The sequence below is a fragment of the Megascapheus bottae genome, chromosome 23 (genome assembly GCF_031878675.1).
Source record: "Megascapheus bottae isolate mThoBot1 chromosome 23, mThoBot2.hap1, whole genome shotgun sequence".
NCBI classification, from domain to species: Eukaryota; Metazoa; Chordata; class Mammalia; order Rodentia; family Geomyidae; genus Megascapheus; species Megascapheus bottae.
In genome coordinates this window covers 26,851,091-26,861,044 of record NC_143531.1, presented here as the reverse complement: position 1 = coordinate 26,861,044, position 9,954 = coordinate 26,851,091, and the positions used below count along the sequence as shown (strand labels likewise).

General features: G+C 43.1%; 1 long non-coding RNA gene across 2 annotated transcripts; it reads left to right on the top strand.

The window, feature by feature from the left end:
* Positions 1-397: 397 nt before the first annotated feature.
* LOC150047488 (uncharacterized) lies at positions 398-9,696 on the top strand. 2 transcript variants are annotated; one of them, XR_016539405.1, is made up of 4 exons: positions 398-505; positions 1,451-1,901; positions 6,162-6,304; positions 9,477-9,696. It is a non-coding gene; the product is annotated as an uncharacterized LOC150047488 (long non-coding RNA). The 2 variants fall into 2 exon arrangements; XR_016539404.1 differs by having other exon boundaries at positions 398-1,901.
* Positions 9,697-9,954: the final 258 nt, after the last annotated feature.

Here is a 9,954-nt window from a genome sequence, read left to right as displayed (position 1 = left end):
CTTTCATTTTGATTTCCAAAATTGTACATCCATTAGGTTGAGAGTCTTGGGTAGATCTGCATTTCATTCAGGGATGCTAACACAAACAAATCTTATTTTGGAATGGCCAAAGGAAGTAAGGAGCATATCACCTCCCAGACAGACGGGTTCACAGTGAGCCAGAGAACAAGCAAGCTTTGCTCTTGGAAGACTATGATGGATTACAGGACAGTGGTTTGGGTAGGCCAACCACCACCACTTGACTGGATATGTTTGTTTCTAAGCTAGGAGGCACAGAGGCTGATTTGAGTCTATAATATTTCTTCATGCATATGAGGTTTGAATTAAGTTAGAAGCTGAGAACACAGAGAGTCAGAGTTAATCCTCTTATTTTTTTTTTTTTTCAGAATAGTCACAGACTCCTGGAGGAGACAAAATGCAAAAGTGTAATTTCAACACAGCCATGGAAAAGTGGTGACTATATCACAGCAGACAAGCCAGAAGAAACAGCTTCCAATGTAAAAATGTACGGGGCTCCTTTGAAAATTAATTGCACAGAGATCAAATGTTGAATTTAGGAAAACGAGGAGATTCATCTTACTTTGAAAGAAAACGTTACTGAGGACATCGTTTGCAAGAGAAAGGCTACTCGTGCCAGCGCATGGCCTTGAGAGAATCCATTGCCTGTGGTGCTTACTTGGATTTTTATATCACGCTGAACTATCTGAGGGAAGCATCTTAAAGGAGCAATGATTTGGGTTGGCTTGCGGTTTCTTAGGTTTCTGCTGGTGGCAAGCTGGCTGGCTGGCTCCATTGCTTTGAGGCTGAGTTGAGGCAGGGTATTAACACATGTGGTACCGGAAGCTGACAAGGGCTGGGCCAGCTGATTGATGTGGACCTGATTTCTATTTCCAACTTGCCATGATTTGGGTATGCTTGAGTATATGTTGAAGGCATTGTCATCTGTGGAGCTAGCATGTGACCTTTGAGAGATGGGCTAACGAAGAAAGGTCATGGTGGCTGTCCCTTGAAGGAGATATTGGGACCCCAATCTTTCCTGCCCCTCTCTTTGCTTCTCAGCTGTCAGGCACAGGAAAGCTTTGCTCTCTCATCTCTCCGACATGTTGCAGTGGGCCACAGGCCCACAGGCAGTGGAGCCAAATGACTGGACTGACACCTTTCCTCCTTGTAAATTATTTCAGATGTGTTGTTACAGTGACGGAAAGTTGATTAGCCATGCAACTGCTTTCAGTTTAATATTTTCCATGTTCAGTTATGTGTTTCGAAAGGCCCAAGTGGAAATATTCCTACCAAGTTGAGTGTGAGTGGAGTATGCATTACCATAACCTAATCTGCTGTGTTTTCATTGACTGACATCAAATTTGTTCCTCATGTCCAAGCTCAATGCCACCTTCTCCAGTAAACTCTGGTCTCAAAATCTATATTAGTAACCCTAAACTTTCTCCCTTAGGGCCCTGTTCTTGTCCTTTAGGAAAGTATATGGACAAAAATGAATGTAACCATAGAGATACGATAGCACTGGTAAGTATTAAGATCTCTTGTTAAAAGTTTGCCCTTTTAGGGGCTGGGAATGTGGTTTAGTGGTAGAGTGCTTGCCTAGCATGAAGCCCTGGATTCAATTCCTCAGTACCAAATAAGCAGGGAAAGCTGGAAGTGACACTGTAGCTTAAGTGGTAGAGTGCTAGCCTTGAGCAAAAGAAGCTCAGGAACAGTGCTCAGGCCCTGAGTTCAAGCCTTGGGACTGGCAAAAAGAAAGAAAGAAAGAAAGAGAGGAAAAAAGAAAAAAGAAAGAAAAAACTCACCCTCTCTGTTTTGCATATACTCTATCAGAACAAGAATTATAGCTGGAAAGTATGGCATTAGCTGTATTGATTGAGAGATGGCCAATCAATATTTCCTGAGTGAGTAAATCTATGAATATTTCCTTGCTTTCTCATATGGGAATCTGTGAGATTTATCTTTACTCTGTTGTGGTTGTTGTTTGATTTGGTTTTCATGAGCTAGTTCTAGGACCTCACTTTGTAGGTCCAGCAAGCCTCAAGCTCTGAACCTCCGTCTACTCCCCAAATCCTGGAGCTTGCCTTTATTTCCAGTAAACCTGTTTGGTATGTTTTATTTTCAAGTCTAGATGAAACATTTTACAGTTTATTTTTTATTTCCAAGGGGGTTTGATGGTTGAAAGAAGCTGTTTAAGAGTGATTTCTTTTGTCAAGAATCTATCCTTTTTAAACAGCTAAATGTATTTGCTCATAAATATTTTCTTTTGCCAGTCCTGGGCTTGAGCTCAGGGCCTGAGCACTGTCCCTGGACTTTCTCAAGGCTAGAGCTCTACCACTTGAGCCTCAGCACCACTTCCAGCTCTTTTCTATGTATTTGGTACCAAGGAATCGAACCCAGGCCTTCATGCATGCTAGGCAAGCACTTTAACCACTAGGCAAAACTCCCGGCCCTATAAATATTTTCTTTACACTGCTGGGACCATGACTCATCACTACTTCAATCCACTCACATTTGAGGAAAGGGTACTTTCACCTTATGCTGCCCCCTCTCCAACAGTTTTGATGCTTCACAGAGATTTGCTTTTGTTTCTGGAGAGCCACATGCAGTAATGGTGTCCTGTTAACCTCTAGACACTAATAGCTATTGAGCCCAGAGCTGCCACATAATCTCTGTGCAGTCCAAAGCCCCAGGGGAAAAAGAGGCAGATTAATTAGTGGTAATTACCTCTGAGTCAAAAATGCCCTTTTACTGTGACAAGATACAATGACATTCTTCACAGGTCAGAAGATGGGGCTTCACTGACCACACACACACACACACACACACACACACACACACACACGCACCGACATTCTCTTTCCTGGGAAACTAAATAAACAAAACTCTTCCTTGGCACCACTGTCACCTCTGGTGACCATCCAATCTGTCTTTTAGCTTGGTTGTCACAAGCAACGCAGATCACTGTGCAGGAACAAGTCAGGAGCACAGGGCCTGGCAGGCTCCCTGACTGCTGTTTACGCAGAGGCCGTGGGTTTCCTCCCATCGAGAAGCTGGAAGCTCTCGGGTTGTGGCTGTGGAACTGGTGGCTTCCCAATGTGATGCCCCTGTGGTTTGCACCCTTCTTCCCACATGGCTGGTGGGAGATGGAGGCCATTCCCCAACCTCTGCTCAGCAGCATGCACAAGGGCGGCCATGGAGGAGCCAGCTGCAGACTTCCTGCTTCACCTCCTCTCTCTCAGGGGAAGCAAGAAGGCATTCCCAGAATTCCCAAGACTCACCCCCCACCCCCATACCTCACCTCCCAGCAATCAGGCCACCTCTGGGAGGGAGCCACAGAATGGTCCAGCAGTTCTGCAGTTGTCTATCTGGAGGTGACAGAAAGGGGAGGAAGGGGTGGGGGATGTTTTCAAAATGGCTACGTAAATAGAGCCATATAGGAGCAAAACTTCATTCCTGACTTTTTCATTTCCCTTGAAAGGGACAATTTGGCACACACACACACACACACACACACACACACACACACCCCATTATAGACTGAGTGTACCTATAGAGCATGGACTTTTCAGTCTTTTCAAAGGATTGCGTCTGTCTTTTTATTTTCAAACATCTACCACTCCTACCTCATGAGGATATTGCACTCCATTCTCAGGTACTGTACTTCCTACAGTAATAAAGATGACGGTTTATATCAGGTTTCTTCAGTCTGTATCTGATGCCTTCGTTCACTGGCTAGTGCTCTTTCACTGAGTCACACCTGTAACCCCATTTGTTTTTATTTATACAAGATAAAGTAGATGCTGTAATGTCATGATTTGGGACATTCAAAAGAAGAATTGCAGTCAATTTTCCTTTATTTCCTTTTGAAAAGGTGTATGAGAAGGCCTTAGCTTTTCAAAAACACACAGTCCTAGCCCACATTGGAAGCTGCCATCATCAGAATGATAATATGGTAGGAGGCCTCTCTGCACCACAACGTTTTGGGTTTATCTGTCAACTCATCGCACAGTGTATTGGTGCCTTCCCTACCTGTGGTATCTGAAGTCATTAGCTGTCCTGTAGGGCAAACGGACTCAAATTTCAAATCACCAATGAAAACAAAGTAATATGGACAGCTGTTCTCAGGAATTGTGGATTATGTCATATCACAAAGTTATTTAATATGTTAATCTTTCACAGAAAAGGAAAATAGAATATGTAGTATCCAATAATTGGGCTTAGGTAAAAATAAAATGATTGACTTGTGCTATTTAAATGTTTTTGCCTGTACATAATTAATATCAAATGCATTCTGCAAGATGAGCCATTTTTTTCTGAAATTCATTTACTTGATAGTCTTGATTTGACCTCTTTGAAAATTCCCTGAAGCTCTGCTCTTTGTCTGTGATTGAATATAGACAATCACTCACTCATAGAAATTCTCCCCAGTTCTTTCAATGACATTCTTTCTTTGACATACAAATGCTCTCTCTTGTTTTTTTTCATGTTATCAGATGTCCATGTTCTATAATGTATAAATATGAGGACTATGCTTATCCAGAGTTAGGTTTTTAAACAAAACATATGGCAAGGTTAATATGACACTTATGTAATGATGTGCAGAATTGTTACTGAGCTGTTTGGTAATTAGGAATAAATGAAAAGCTATTCATGTTGTAGTAATGGAAAATATATTTATAGAAACAAGGCCAGTTTGCTATAGTAAGTAGAGGGATGAGGTCAGAAATAGAGAGTATGAGAATAGGGTTGTGGGTTCAGGCTCTTTTGGTATTACATGGGGACTGAACATGCCCCGTTTTCTTCTTGCTACAACATCTGACCAAAAGAATGGTGTCTAGCACTTCAGGGTCTTTCTGAGTGGAATTCCCAGGCTTCAAGGACTTTCAAGTCCATCTTCATTCTTAGGCACTTGGTGGTGAGTTTCTTGTGTTGATCATTTGGGGATGAGAACTCATTCCAAGACGAGGGTGTCAGACAACTGCTGATAGGAAAAGTGGGAGAGGAAACATTTCACCCACATAATTTGTTATGCCTTTGTTAATTAGCATGGGTTAATAAATTAAGAGACCATCCCACACACGCGTACATAGAAGAGGTAAAGTATCCCTATATAACTAACTCAATATCACTGTGCCTTCACCGGTGACAAGACAAACTTCACACTTAGCTGATGTCAGTTCCATCCCTTGGAATCGGCACAGCCTCTTCTTGTGAGAGCACTGAGTCAGCTGGAAAAGCAGCTGCCTCAGGAAAGCCTCAGTACCCTCTGCTTCTCGCCATCTTGCTTTCCAAGGTGGCAGAATCCTTGAAGAGCTAAAGTTTCCTGTGTGTTTCCTCTGTGATTCCCAGCGGAGGGGTTCTACCATCCATGCAGGCACGTCTGGTCCTTCGCGGGTCTCAGCATCCACACTGCTGCGGTCTGGGGGATGGACGTGTCAGTTTGAAGTGATCTCAACCCTGATTTAGATAGATGGAGTTCAGCTCCTGCTCCTCTGCTCTCAGCTCTTCCTTCTCTTAAGACCTTGCATGCTGAGAGAAACGAATGATCACGTTCCGCCTTTCTATTCTCCCAGGCATTCCCTTACCATTTCTCACAAGTCAGGAAGAGGGCACCTAAATCCATAGCCATGTTGGAAGGTAGAATATGCTCTTATAGCCCAAAGCTAATTAGTCTAAGTGAGAAGGCATGACTAAGACATTGTATCCAATGTATACTCCCCATAATAAAATGACTCTAACACTGGGGTATATTTTCCTTTACCTAAGGGTTGATTCTGTCTTTCCACAGAAGAGAGCTGAATCTTTGCATTGTACTTACATTCTCTTTTAAAATTTAATATCAATGCATCTATAAAAACATAAAAGGACCAGGAGTTTGGCCTAGTGGTAAGAGTGCTTGCTTAACATGCATAAAGACCCAGATTCGATTCCTTGGTACCACATACATAGAAAAAAAGCAGCAAGTGGTACTGTGGCTCAAGTGGTAGAGTTCTAGTCTTGAGAAAGTCCAAGGACAGTGCTCAGGCCCTGAGTTCAGTCCCCAAGACTGGCAAAAAAGACAAAAAAAACCCTAAAAAGTATACATATTTACAGGGTACCACGTGATGTTCTGATACGTGCACACATTGTGTAATGAATGTACTTTCTGGTTTTGTTCTCAGGTCTTCTGAGTGGCAAGGCAAACCTCAGAAACCGGTTATCTCCTATATTCAGAATAGACTTTGAAGTGGACCTCAACAAAGCCTGTGGTTTCCTAACAGTGGCTATGTGGAGACCCGATCAGGGGCAGCTAACTTAATCAGAGGTAAGTTCCAAGAGATTTTGCTTAGCTGGTGATAAAATTTACACTCACAAGGATAACAGAGTATACGAGACCCTACCTCCCACAACCAATTTACATTCCTGTTTTCTTTGACCTTGACTCTGTAGCTTAAGAAGTAAAAGACAGATAGGCAATTAATGTCTTTGAGCTGAAAATGACTTCATGTTTCATCTTTGCAGACCTCCCCAGCCGACTGTCACTTGATTTATTTGCTGTGGATAAACTTGGCTATGTAGTCAAATCTCTGTTTCCAAAAGATAATTTTTTGGGGGGTAAGATATGATTTTTAAAACTTTGCCGCAGTTGTGGAACTAATCTCGTGTCTTGAAGGGCATTGGTCCTTGCTTCTTGTCTTCAGGCTGCTATGTGTCTGAAGTTTCTCTACAAATTGTTTCTCTTTGTCTTCTTGAAACTGTGATTATTCAACTCAACGTTCCAGTTTTTCCCTGGCTGTTTGTCACATATTAGCAGTACCGTGGCCCCAAAGGCCCCTTTGTGGCACAAGCTTGTAGATAGTTTCTCTTAGACATGGGAGAAAAATGTATATATTTAATTATTCATCAAGTGTCCTCCTTTTCCTCATAAACATAAACTTTGGTTTGCTCCAAACATTTGGGCAGACCTTTTAGACAATACTCAACATGGTGAAGCTAAAAATGTACATTTCCTCTGATTTCCAAATTGCTTTTGTCCAAGAGGACATCTGCATGGAAGGAGGGAGTGGCTTGACAATGGAGTAGAGCTCAAATGTTTCAATTCATATAGTGGTCCATGGAGGATGAATGTAATAACAATAGAAAAACACAAAATACAGTGCAAAGCTTTATAAAGGCATTTATATTTTCATCTATCCATACAATGCTTGAATTACCAGTAAAGCATTTTTTGAAGGTCTTGGCCAGGCAGGCAGGCTCCATTTTTTTTTTGTGGGCTGAGTACTGGCAGTTCAATCTCTGGGAATTCCACGTGTGTTCCTATAGCTGAAAGTTGGTATAACCCAGAATTTACAGGGTCTGGATCTAGTCACTTCCTGTTTCCTTCCCCCACCTTGGAATGCACAATACATTAAATAGCTAGTTGATACTTCTGTTAGGCTTTTGACTCAGTAGTCTCTTTTACCTTCCCTGCCTTAGGGTGTTTGATTGGTCAGTAGACCTGGCGCCCTCTTCCTGGGCCCAGTCCATTCTATGGGCCCAGTCCATTTTCAGTCTTCCTAGCTTTTTTGCTCCCAACTCTCCAGCAACTGAACACCTCTTGGATTTTCACGTGGTGGTTCAAATTCAGCTCCATCGGACATGGCTTTGTGATTACATGTGGAACACTTAACTACAGACGAGCACACACATCAATGTGCTCAGGGAAGGGGGCGGGACGTGAGGAACTGGAGTAAGAGTTCATGACTGATACCTGGTTACATGGAAGTTACAGCATATCAGCTGGAATCCTGGTTCCCCGGCTCCACCCTGGGCCTCAGTTCCCTGTTTTGCTCACAATGAAGACAATGGTGTCACATATTCATGGAAGATAAGCACAGATTTACAAAAGGAAAATAAAAACTGCAGGTCACTTATCTTGTTTTTCTTGTTGGTTGTGGGGCTTAACTCTGGGCCTGGACCCTGTCCCTGAGCTCTTCAGCTCAAGGCTATCGCCCTACCCCTTGAGTGACAGCCCCATTTCTTGTTTTCTAGTGTTTAATTGGGCTACCTTTGAACTGCGATCCTCAGCTCTCGGCCTCCTGAGTGGCTAGGATTACAGGTGTGAGCCTCTGCGCCCAGCTTCACATATCTTCTTCTACACCTTTCCTCTTTCCTAAACATATTCATGCACCACGCACACACACACATCACAGTTACGCATGCAGTTTCCTCGATGAACTGAGAAGTGGAGGCCTGGTAGCCGGAGAATATCCCTTTCTCTCCCGTGATGTGAGTAGTCTGCCTTTTTCGGTAAACCTGCCCTCCAGGAGTCCTGAGCTGGTGATCATGTAAAAGGCTCTGAAGGCCTCCAAGCCCCTCCTGGAACAGTTCCATGTCCTTCTCCATCTGTCATTAATGCTAATCTTTGATCTTGGCATGCTCAGATAAGCTCCTTAGATATTAATTTGTGTGGCTTTCTCCCTGTATCTTTTCATCTCTCTTTCTCCCTCCCTGCCTCCCTCTCCTGTCCTCATTCAGGCTGACCTTCCATCTGGGCTCTCTGGCTGGAATGGGAGAAAAGCTGGGGAATGTGGTTAGAAGGGCATGCATTTGTGCCTGAAAAATGCTGTGACTTTCTTTGCTAAAAAAAAAATCTAAGCTCCTGGGGCAAATTAAAGAGGTTATAAAATTACCAGAAAGGGGGCTGGGAGTTTGGCCAAGTGGTAGAGTGCTTGCCTAGCATGCACGAAGACCCGGGTTCAATTCCTCGGTACCACATACATAGAAAAAAGCCAGAAATGGTGCTGAGGCTCAAGTGGTAGAGCTCTAGCCTTGAGAAAGTCCAAGGACAGTGCTCAGGCCCTGAGCTCAAGCCCAGAACTGGCAAAAAAAAATTACCAGATTTAGGTATATTTATGGAGATAAAATAGTTTAGAAGAAGCACAGGGCGGGGAGAGGATTTTCTGCAATTTGAAAAGTGAAAGCTGCATTGAATTTGTGAGGTTTGTAATATGAAAGTTTTATAGGTATTAGGCTTTCCTTGACAAAGTCCCAATGGTGAGGCTGTAATCAAATGCTATGCATTTGTATCTTGGCAAATGTAAAAGTCAACAGAAAAATGGTCAAGGCATAAGAGTGGAGCATTATTATTGTTATTGTTGTTGCTGTTATTATTATTACCTTAATACTGAGCTTGAACTCAGGACCTGGCGCTGTCCTTGAGCTTTCTGAAGGGTAGTGCTCTACCACTTGAGCCACAGCACCACTCGCAGCTTTTTCTGTGTATGTAGTATGTAGTACCAAGGGAATCAGATCTAGGGCCTCGTGCTTGCTAGCCAGCACTCCACTGGGCCACGCTCCCGGCCCTGGAGTGTTATTCATTATATATGGCAGATAAGGAGACACAGGTGATATTTATTTTTATTTTTTTTAAAGAATTTATTCATGTTGATTTTTACATCATATTTTAAATGACAAGTTTAACATGCAAGTGTTCAAGGAGGGAATCTCCGTTACAGGTGATATTTTTAAAGCAATGTTGTCCTTCCCATATTGGATTAAATTCCCACACTGGGATTTTGGCAAGCAATTCCTGAAAATTCATACTTTGCAATCCTAACTCCAAATGCGACAGTGTGAAGAGAAGGAGCCACCAGGTCATGAAGGTGAGTTATTGCGATGCCTTTCAACATTCTCGTCCATCCTTCCCAACCCACGCCCTCTCTCACATTTCTAAATGTTGTAGGATGCACACTGAACTTTTTACTAATACCCCATACGTGGTATTAGTGCTTCTGTGAGGCAGGGTGCTTTCCAGCCCCTGCAACCATGCCAGAACAGAGCAGAAGAATGGAAGGGAGCTCCTTACCACACTCCACCCTCGCTGGCAATGTCAGCAGGTTTCCCGTTCTGAGTTCACACAGTCCCATCAAGTATGTTTGCAGTGAGCATTCTCATTCACCCTCTGTTGGCTCTCCCTGCTTCCACGGGCACTAG